Source organism: Hylaeus volcanicus, chromosome 6 (assembly GCF_026283585.1).
Source record: "Hylaeus volcanicus isolate JK05 chromosome 6, UHH_iyHylVolc1.0_haploid, whole genome shotgun sequence".
NCBI lineage: Eukaryota > Metazoa > Arthropoda > Insecta > Hymenoptera > Colletidae > Hylaeus > Hylaeus volcanicus.
In genome coordinates, this window is record NC_071981.1 from 9712642 (window position 1) to 9723851 (window position 11210).

Sequence of the window (11210 nt, forward strand, 5' to 3'; positions counted from 1 at the left end):
ATTTAATCATTAAATATCTCGATTTAAATGCCAAGTGACTTATGCGACTTTCAAAATAAACGGTTCATATATGAAGATGAACATCAAGTAACTGCAAAAAATATTCTATTATCCGGAAATACCCTTATTCGAACACCGATGTCTTCCAATTAATTCGAATAATCGAGGTTGTACGATAAGCGGAAGTGTCTGCAGAAATAAACAAACTCGTAACAGGGTTAAGAAACTAAAAGGATAGAAACAGGGAATTCCGTTTGCGATTTAAAAATTTAATGAACCTTCTAATAAATTGAAAGAAGAGATATTATCCCGAATAGATTGAATCCTTTTACGAGTTACGACTGCAAAAAGCGTGCAAAAAGCGTGCAAAAAGCGAATTTCAGGCACGTTTTACGATAAATCGTAAATCTCTGTTAGATCTAACACACCCATACCGGATAAATACTCCAAATTTCGTTGATCGTTAGAGTTTCGAGGTGATTGAGTGATTCCAGAAGAATCTTTTTACCGTTTAAGGTAAAATAAAAATGAAAATATGCAAAACAAAATAAATATAATCATTGTAAAACGTGGGAAATAAAAGGAATCATTCGAATTGATCTAACATACTCGTACCGGATAAATACTCCAAATTTCGTTGATCGTTAGAGTTTCGAGGTGATCGAGTGATTCCAGAAGAATCTTTTTACCGTTCAAGGTAAAATAAAAATGAAAATATGCAAAACAAAATAAATATAATCATTATAAAACGTGGGAAATAAAAGGAATCATTCGAATTGAGCGTCACTGAGACTTCGATAAACGACGTCGGGCAGAGGCAGCGACTCTTCTCGGGTGGGTAGCCGTCAGTTCGGGCGCGTTCGGGCGCGTTCGGTTCTTTTCGCAACGAAGTTGCCGACGAGACGCGAGACGCGGCTCGCGTTGCCAGTCAGCCAGTCACCGACAAAGCTTCGTCGCGGTAGTGTCTTATTTGGTAGCAGGTTATCGTCGCAATCGTGCGCTCTTTACGTTTACGATTGCTACTAGAATTATTGTCGTAACCCTGACACGCCGGAAAACGGTACCGTAGAACCGTGCCGTGTCAAGTACGGGAGTCGATGTAACGACATAACCGGGTATGCCAAAAATACTTCCGAAACATTATCGATCCGGCGTTTAGGTGAAGTGAATACGAACGTGTGCCTGTGTAAAGTTGTGTAGCGACGTCGCGTCATTCCGCGCCATTCGGTGATTTGTTTTGACATGTGTGTGTTCTGCCATATTGGATTATCGCATCGTGTCTTAAGGGTTGTACAGGCGCCAGTGTCACGTTGAAAAGGTATGTTGTGTTTATACTTCCGCTCCGCTTGTAACCCGTGTTAATCCACGGAAGAGAACGCAGGAACAGTATCGTCGCGTTGAATCGAATAAACGTGTTCAACGGAAAAGAGTACCGTCGAATCCTAGAATTGTCACGATTCGCGACCGATGTCTTGTTTCGATTTCAAAATAACAATAATTCGATGTTCATTCGGAAGATTTCGTGGCCATGTCGAGAAATGGCTGTCGCGTTCTATTAGTTATTTTGCTCGCTCGGCCGTATGAGTGGATTGCGAAACAATTGGTAGTAAAATTATGCGATACCCTTCGCGAATTACGTACGTACAGTAAACCCTCGATTTAACGGACTAATAAAGAAGAAGGGATATCCGTTAAATTTACATTCACTTAAAAGTAACAGTTCGTTAAATAACGAATGTTAGACATTAAGAAATATATAAAAATAGATCCAATAAACTTTACTGCTATTCGATATAAGTTAAGAGTACATATCTATTTTATTCAATCGAATTTTATTCTATCGCTTGATTCGTTATCTTTCATGTTAATTTTAATGAATACTAGCGAGATATTAACGTCATCTTGTGGAGGAGGTGCTCCTATTGCGAGTTAAAATAGAATGTCTCCGCAGGATCACGATGTGAGCAGAATTTCTTTTTTAGAAATAATATAGCGAAATAACTTTTTTCAACAATTCTGATCATTAAATGTCAATGTCATGGATATCGTTTCTAGCTCTATAGTATGAGCGCAAGTGACACACTCTTGAAGAAATTAGTCGATTTTAACACTTTATTTACCGGGAGCCTATTTATAGGCTTTTTAATTGCAGTATTTAGTTATTGGAATTTATTTACTGTGTTGATGGTTGTCTACGAACAATGTTCAGTGTTTGGAAACAGACTTGGCTTTCAATGTACCCGGTAACAGTATGAAGGAATTATTGTCAGGCTAGATTGGCATACAGTGGGTGTAGAATGTATTCGTACACCGATCAATTTCCCAAAAAACTTTTGTGTGAAATTTGTAGTTTATTAACTTGTTTTTGTATAATCAATGATATTTTATTAGATTGTCCCAAAAGTTTCTTTCGCTTTATTAATAAGTAATACATGCACAGTAGTTTATGTTTGATGTTACATTACTGAATTGTGCACGATTCATTTTGCTTCATTACTGTTACAACATGAATATCTATGAAATTAGATTGTCTATTTATATAAACACGACCACATCAAATAATTTAGTGCAACTCGCGAAAGAAACTTTCGGGACAACCTAATACATATTCTCGGAAGTCTCTAAGATAGATATAGTCCAAACAACATTTACTAGTCAATATAATTTGTGAAATTGACAAAAAAATGCGAAAAGTGGGTAAAAGTATAGAAGCAATAAGTATTTGTACGATTCTTATGACGAACCATTTACAGTAGAGTTTGTAACGTAAATACATTAGTTTATTGCTCCGTACGAATTAGAAAACATCAAATTTCCAATAAAGTACTTTTAAAAAAGGCTCTAATAGAAGAATGGAAGTAGATCCCACTTCGAATAACTAACAATTTAGTTAATTTAATGCTTAGAAGAGTTGCAATAATTATAAAATCAAAAGGAAATCCCTCGAAGGAAGTATTATATACTCATAAATTAATGTAAATTTCTTTTTTTTAACGAAGTTTTAAAAATTAAACAGTTGTGCGAATACTTATTGCTTCAATATTTCTATCAATTAATTGTTTTTTTTTTCTTGTTAATTTCGCAACTTACATAAATAGCTACTTTTTTTTTAATCTATCTATTCTAGGGATTTCCGAGAATATGTAGAATGTCATTGTTTATACAAAATAAGTTAGTAATTACGATTTTACATAGTTTTTTTGGAAATTGGTCGATGTACGAATACTTTCTACACCCACTGTATGATACTGTAGCAAATTCTTTTTTGAATTAAAGTCTGTTTCTAAATAGCCCGGTAGATAAAGTGTTAAGGTAACACGAGGTAGAATTGAACGACGTTGAACTTGCGAATACGTGTATCGACATTGAACCACAGAATTCTGTCCGTTAAATCGAGGTTTCGCTCTACAATATTTAACGCGACACCGCCGCTCGTAATTTGATTAGCCAGGAATTTTCTGTTTCGGTATGGTTATAAAATATTGATTCGTGTCAAGGTTCGTGAACTCGTATCTACTCAATAATTTCATATTCCGGTGAATCGTCCCGAAAAAAGCGGCGATTAAATATAGCGAAGCAACCCTATCTTTGCTTCAAATTTTTCTCATCGAGTGGCTCGGAACTACGTAGAATAATACAGTAGATTAATTGAGTTAATCGAGACCTCCGTTTATTTGGGACAAATACTGAAGAACGGAAACGAAAACTGTTGTTTCCCACTTCGCTTATATGGAACATACGGCCACCTCTCTTAAGCTGGCAGGACCAAATCAGCAGAATCATATCGGATTTAATGGAATATTTAGTACTTATTTTGTACTAATTTGTACCATCAACAATAATTTTGTACCTGTTACCGTTTACGAAAAAATCGTGGCGCTGCCAGCGTAATATTAATATTACGATTTTCTTGAAAACAGTAACAGGTACAAAATTTCTTTTGGTGCTATAAATTAGTACATAATAAGTACTAAATATTCCACTAAGTCCCATATGATTCTGCTGATTTGGTCCTGCTAGCTTAAGAGAGGTCATACGGCCGTTTTATTGGGACTATTTACGCTCGTACAGTTATACAATTTCCAGAATTATGAAGAATTTTTAAAGATCGATGAAAACATTCAATGCTACGATGAAGATGAAGATTGCATAGATGTAATTGTTGAACAAGTTGTTACAACGAAACATCCAGCAGAAGATTGAGAAAGTGATAGAGATGATATTTCTGAGGAAGATCTGGTGACTAATCAGGAGGCTAGAAAATGTATTTTTAAATTAAGACAATATTTTCTGTAAAATGGAAATGAAGAATACTCAATTTCTGCGTTCGATGCCTGTACAGATTTCGTTCATTTGCAGAGCCTAAAAAATTGCGCCAAGTTATACTTGATAAATTTCTGAAAAAATAATCACATTACTTATTTTTTATTACTCATTAATAGACTGCGGATCTTTATGCATTTATAGGAAATTTGAATGCGCAAGAACCTACAAAATGCAAACAATAAGCAAGAATATAAAAGAGATTGAAAGTAACGTTCATGTTATAACATATGCAGAATAAAATAAATTCCTATTTAAGTTCAATTTTTGTAGGCACGTTCGCGAAGATTTTATTTTGTATAAAGATCCGCAGTCTGTTCATTAATGTTATTTTATTACTTATTATTAGCTTCGTGTACATGCTTAAACACATTCGTATTCATAACCGAATATATACGTTCTTCGATAAATCGTTTTTGGATCTATTCTTTACTATTCTCTATTCTTGTTAAATTTTGCTTGTTGTAATTCGCTTTTTCGAGACAGTCGCCTAATTGGGACAAATTAGTTCGTTCCCAATGTGCCCAATTAACCACCGTGCCCCAAAATCCACTGTATCAATTTTGGGCGTTGCGAGCTAGGAAGTAACACCTATGATATTATATTTATGTGTAAAGTAAGGAACAAAATTAACTGTTCCTGAACAGTCTTTTCAATGAAGAATTTCCAGCCCACGCTTACTAACAAGTAAAAAATGTTTAATCGCACCTACTAGACTCATCAGAAATTTTCCATTGTTTCAACCTCGACGTTATAATTCTAGGCTAGAATATGCAGATCCTATCAGCAGGATATGCAACCTCGCGAATTCGTGTAGCAACAACGATAGACTTTTTAACGGACTATTATTTCTTTTCATTTTACTCTTCGTAAAATTATGTTAACAAGTTCACCTGGCAGGAAGTAATTTTAACTATCGTGCAAATGTGTAGTCGTAAATTATATACATGTAAATAATAATACACAACTTGTAATGAAAGATAAGTAATAATAAATTTATACAATTTTTATATTCTATAACTAAATTTCTAGGGAGATGAAACATAATTGTTAGGTGTAGGAATTAATTCTGTGTCTTCACATTCAATCATTTGTAATTATTAGACTGTGAATCTTTATGCAAAATAAAATCTTCGCGAACGTGCCTACAAAAATTAAACCTAAATAGGAATTTATTTTATTCTGCAAATATTAGAACATGAACTTTACTTTCAATCTTTTTTATATTCTAGCATATTGTTCGCATTTTGTAAGTTCTTGCACATTCAAATTTTCTATAAATGCCTAAAGATCCGCAGTCTAGTAGTTATAGTTGAAGTAAAAATATTTATTTGACATTTTATGTTAAATTATCAATCTTCTAAGTTCTGAATCCAATTTCCATTATAATGAATCTATATATATATATAAATCTCAACCTGATTGATATTGTAACTTATCTATGCATACGAAGTCCAGTAGCCCATAAATTTTACTTATTATTGTTGTTACAATTGTATCTGATAATTATTAAACGTAAAAATTAATTTTTTATTTTTATTTTTTTTTTCATTCATAACTTTAGTTATGACTTTCACAGTAATGAATTCTACAGATTGCTTTGAAATTTTGTTTACATTGTATGTGCTCACTTGGATTGTGTGCCCAAGGGTAGATTAAAAGTTGTATGGTTTTTCTTTATAAATAAATGGTAAGTTTACCTTAGAAAGGCACAGAATTAATTTCTACACTTAATACTTTTCATTGGAGTTCATGTTAGCGTTTCACAGTAAAATTGATTATAAACGTTCAGTAGACTTGATTTATATTGCAATTTCAAGTATTTCAACTATGAATATGTCTTTCCACACAGGTAGGTGGTGCCAAATGTAATTCATCTGCGTATATACGTTTATATTCGTGACAATTCGTAAACGAATGAGCATGACGGCATCACATTAATAGTACTATGGACTTCGAAGTAGCAGTTTTATGATTCTTTTTTGAATCTCATTATATCCTCATTGTCAGTAATACTCAGTAATTCATGTATACAATATTACTATTTTGAAAATTCCCATTAAAATGACATATAACTTATTTTACTGGTATTTTATTACTTTACTGATGCAATAATAATATATGCTCATAACATAAATAATACAACATTTATTACTGTAACGTATGTATTTAGTTTTCCACGTATTGATTAATAAAGGAAATATTGTCCAGTTTTAGCCTTGCTAAAACATTCGTGCATAAAACATGTTTTCGATATATTCATTCTTGTGCATCAGTTAAATGGTCCATTATCAATATTTGTAAATATAAGCTTTACAAGCGAGTACACACGCGTTGGAGTGGTCCATAGCTATAAATGGTCGACATTCTACTTTACGATTTATTTTGGTCTCGTCCTGCTGAATGGTTTCAACACGTAAAAAATATACTCGCCGAAAAATGAGGTTCAGCGGGTAATGGGGAAATATGCAGAAATGGAAATGATGTATGGTTTTTCCTTTTTTACTTGCGTCTTGCGTACGCGTTGTAATATAAATTGTACATAATTTTTAGTTTATTGTATACATTGTCTAATTTATTGTATACAGTCATGGATAATTAATTGACTCCAAAGGAGAAAGTGCATATTTACGAATAATTTCATAGTGATATTTGATCGTGACATTAAAAAATGAAAATACTATCTGATAGAACTTCGTAGACTGGACAAAACAATAATTAGTTTTCTTCGAAATCGTTTATTTGTAAAGTAATAAATATAAAATTTAAATAATCATTTTCCTTTAAAGAATTGATTGACCCTAACAGTTTTCTTTCATGTTTGTCAGCATGTCCTTTTGATTAAATCTCTGCCTGGCATCATCTTGGTATTAATTTGATTAAATTCTCAATTAGATTTGCGGGGAGATTATTCGAAATATTATAAACGGAATCAAAAAGTGTTCTATTTCACTCCATAGAATTTTTATAGAATTTAACACTTAGCGTGTCAAACTAAGAACTTGACTTTTTTGCGAGCCAAGGTTTGACTCATTTTGCTGTGTGTTTAGGATAATTGTCGTGTTGGAATTGCCACTTGTTTGGAAGAGTACGATTTCCATAATTTGTATGTAATAACTACAGATGGTAGATATTTTCCCAAAGCCTATTACACTATTCAATTATTTCAATTATTTATTAACGTGACAAATTCAAAGCAATAACTATTGTTACAACCATTTTAGATTTTGGAGCCAAATCAATTGTCTGACAGAAACTTTTTATTATTTAAATTTTGCATTTATTAGTCAACAAATTACGATTTTAAGTACACCTGGTAGCTATTTTCACGGAGCCTATTATACTATTCAATTATTTTAACGTGACAAATTCAAAGGAATAACTATTTTTACAAACGTTTTAGATTTTGGGGCCAAACAATTGTGTGACAGACATCTTTTACTATTTAAATGTTACATTGATTAGCCAACAAATTACGATTTTTTCGAAAACCAATTATCGTATTTTTTAAGTATGAAAAGCTCTATAAAGTGATGTTTTCATTTTTTTCGTGCTACGATAAAATCTCTATGAAATGTATTTATAGATACGTTATTCTTTTTTATTATTTTGTATATGTTAAAAATGAATTTCAAACAGCTTCTACTAAAATTGAAAGTACGAGGTGAAGAAATGTTTTTACCACATCTTTTATGTATATAAACGCTACATTATTTGTTTACCGAGCCAAGAGGTTACGGCCTAAATGCTCTACACACTATCTTGGTCGCCCGCGGCGAAGAGCAGTGTTTTCAAACTAAGGGGCTCGACCTCTGGAGGAGGTGTTATGCAATCCAAGGAGAAAAGCGTAGAGATATTTGTAGGGTAGAGAAAGGTTAATAACTTAAACATCTTTTTCTACAACAACAAAGGGCTTTCTAAAAGGGGCTTTAAGATTTTCTATTTCAATATTACATTGGTGTTTAAACAGTACTAGTTTTAATAATCATATCACGTTATTTGTAGCAGTTTGCGTTAAAATACTAAAGACCTTTATGGGAAGGTTTCATTAAAATTCAACAACCTTAGGAATATTTTTATTTATATTCATGTATTTCATAATTTGCTTTCACAATTTACCGAGTGTCCCTGTTGAACAAACTGTTCACATCCATGGAGATTCACATAAAAATAATATTCGTGTCTTCATTCCTAATTTTTATAATATACAAGGTAATTGTACAATGTGTGTTGCTTTAATTTTTGCGATGTTTGGTTTATGTAACATGCGTGTATAATGTAATAAATACCAGTTGTTTTCCAATCTACGAGTTTTACGAGCATTTAATTAAAACAGAGGGTTTCTTTAATTACTTATTAATTGAATAATTTTTTAAATGAATACCAATTTTAAACAACGAGAAAGAATAAATTCATAATTTCTTTTGTAGTAGGTACAGAACGCTTTTTTATTAAGCAATGTTCGGCCACATTTGCAAATTCCTTTTAAACAATAGTATTTTATAAAGTAATAAGTAATAAAATAATAAGTGTCTTTACAAAGACGATGAATCGTCCAAAAAGTTTGGAAATTGTTGGTCCGGATTAAACTCGAAGTCTAGACTAACACTGGAATGGTTAATCGGTAAGAAGTACGGGGTGAGAGGGGAAGTTGGTGAAGAACGAGAACAAGAGTATCTTCGACGACTAGTTTCGTCGCTACGATTGCGCTCTGTCAGCTCCCAACGATAGATACAGTCTTAAGCTATGCAAAGACTTTTATTGTCTAATTTATGCGTGAGTAGAGTGAAACGATCATCGTCATCGTGGTGATTCACCTTTCAGACGTTCGAAATTTACACGATTTCATTCTCTTGTCACGATTGTTTCACAACTAGCGTAGAGAGACACGCAATTTTCCAGCCATACTAAACTCGATCATCCGGCAGGATCAACCAGAGATAAGGCAAGATTTTATTTGATGACGAATAACGCCAACGTACAGCAATTTAGTCGCAATGTTCTCTCGATTGAACGATTAAATGTTTGCTCGTTCCCTGTGAAATGTTTTATTTTATAATCAAAATTTTCATTTCTATTCGAAGAGTAATGGATATGCAATTATTTATCTTTTAATCGTTATTCGAAATTTTTCTCTGGATAGAAATCTTACACACTTCTGGTAGAAACGGAAGAACTGAAATTACACAGTGCAGGCGAATATATTCGATTTTTTATAAATAAATTTCCCATATCTCGTGACGATACTCGCATGTTTGCTGTAAAATAAATCATCGTTTAAAATAGTGTGTATTATAAAAGTTACACACTGGATATGTAAAACTTTTTTTAGTTGTAATTACAATTCATTGACTCGAAATTCAAATATACAGGGTGTTTCGTCTAAATCGAAATGAAGCTATAGAAAAAGATGTTTTTACAAAAGTTTTGATTTAAATGGACAAATTATACGGCGTAAATAATTTTGTTGTATGTAAAGTAGTGAGGGGAATTTGATAAACAAATTGATTTTTTCAAATGAAGGCTTATAAATTTGTATTCATAATATAATAGCATTTGTTTAGACACATTCATGGACCTAGATGACATGGTCATTTAGTATAATAAAAAATCTTAAATATGAAGACTTTATCCCTTCGTGAGATATTTAATCATTTCGATTTGAACTACACTCCTGTATATATATTTAATCAAAAGCATTAAAATATAAAACATATTGTAATGGGTATATGTATAACACAAGGAAAACTCATGGATAAGAAAACATAATATATATTAAATGAAAAACTTATACATTAAAGGTTACATAGAAATATGAAAGTACATGGGGTTTCACACCATGCTTGGACCGTGCTACTACGGCGCCACATATCTTAATTTGAAAATTAATGAATTTAAATATTCAAATCTACTAAATATAATAAAAATAATGGCAAACCTAATAATTGTGTCTGAAGCGCACAGGAAACCAAACTATTAACAAACGTATGTATACGGCTACATATAGTCTACACAGACAGCTTTCTCTGGTCATGTATATGAGCCCACAGCAGTCAAAGGGTTGAGGGCTGACCCCTCAAACCCGTCACCAACAAAAAGTGGTTTCTTTTACGGGTGTACTACTCCATTCGCGTACGATGTCCTAAAATTCTTTGAATTTTTGAGCTTGCGAACGTCCCTTGTAAATCGTAAACAACGCAGGGGTCGGAATTAGCACGGATATTTTTTTCCGTCTCGAATAACTCCGTAGTCGCGTAAAAAAAGAACACGCAAACATTGAACGTGACCCGTTTCACCGGGCTATTCTTGGCCACAGCCGGACGTTTAAAACAGACTGTGCATGTTCACATGATCCAAACGATTTTACCCATACCACCACGGATACAAGAAAGGTGCGAGGTTTTCCATTGGTAAAACAAGATCGGAGACGCGCATTCAACCAATGCTGTGTCGGAACATGTTTGCCGGCTTGCACGCGTCTGCATAGTATGGAAACAATCGTTCGAACCGAGTGCATGTGTGTGAAGTTAGCCCCGGACTTTTCCAATTTTTGATTTTTTTTAAATTGTGCTACATTGTGCTACGTCTGTGCCGTATTGTGCTGTAAACGGCAACTCTGTAAGTCAAAGCGTACTTAAGAAAATAGAACAAAACAAAATTTTTGATAGCCCCGCACTTTTCGAATTTTCAGTTTTTTTCTTTTTTGTACCGTATTGTGCTAGATTTGTGCTAAATTATGCCGTAAATAAGAGATCGATAACATCAATAACAATTAAGAAAAGAAATAAAACCAAAATTATACTATCCCCGCACTTTTGCCGAAACAAACTTTCTTTTCTATAGAAAGATGCGTACTAACTTGTGCTACATTGTGCCATTGATAGAAA

At 33.0% G+C, this 11210-nt stretch overlaps 1 protein-coding gene across 3 annotated transcripts in view; it reads left to right on the top strand.

The window, feature by feature from the left end:
- Positions 1-915: 915 nt before the first annotated feature.
- The window catches only part of LOC128878448 (uncharacterized), a 229801-nt gene continuing 219506 nt past the window's right edge, over positions 916-11210 (top strand). For all 3 annotated transcript variants that reach the window (XM_054126659.1, XM_054126660.1, XM_054126661.1), the window contains exon 1: positions 916-1318. The gene's annotated coding sequence lies outside the window, so the exon portion shown is untranslated. The remainder of the gene's footprint in view (positions 1319-11210) is intronic.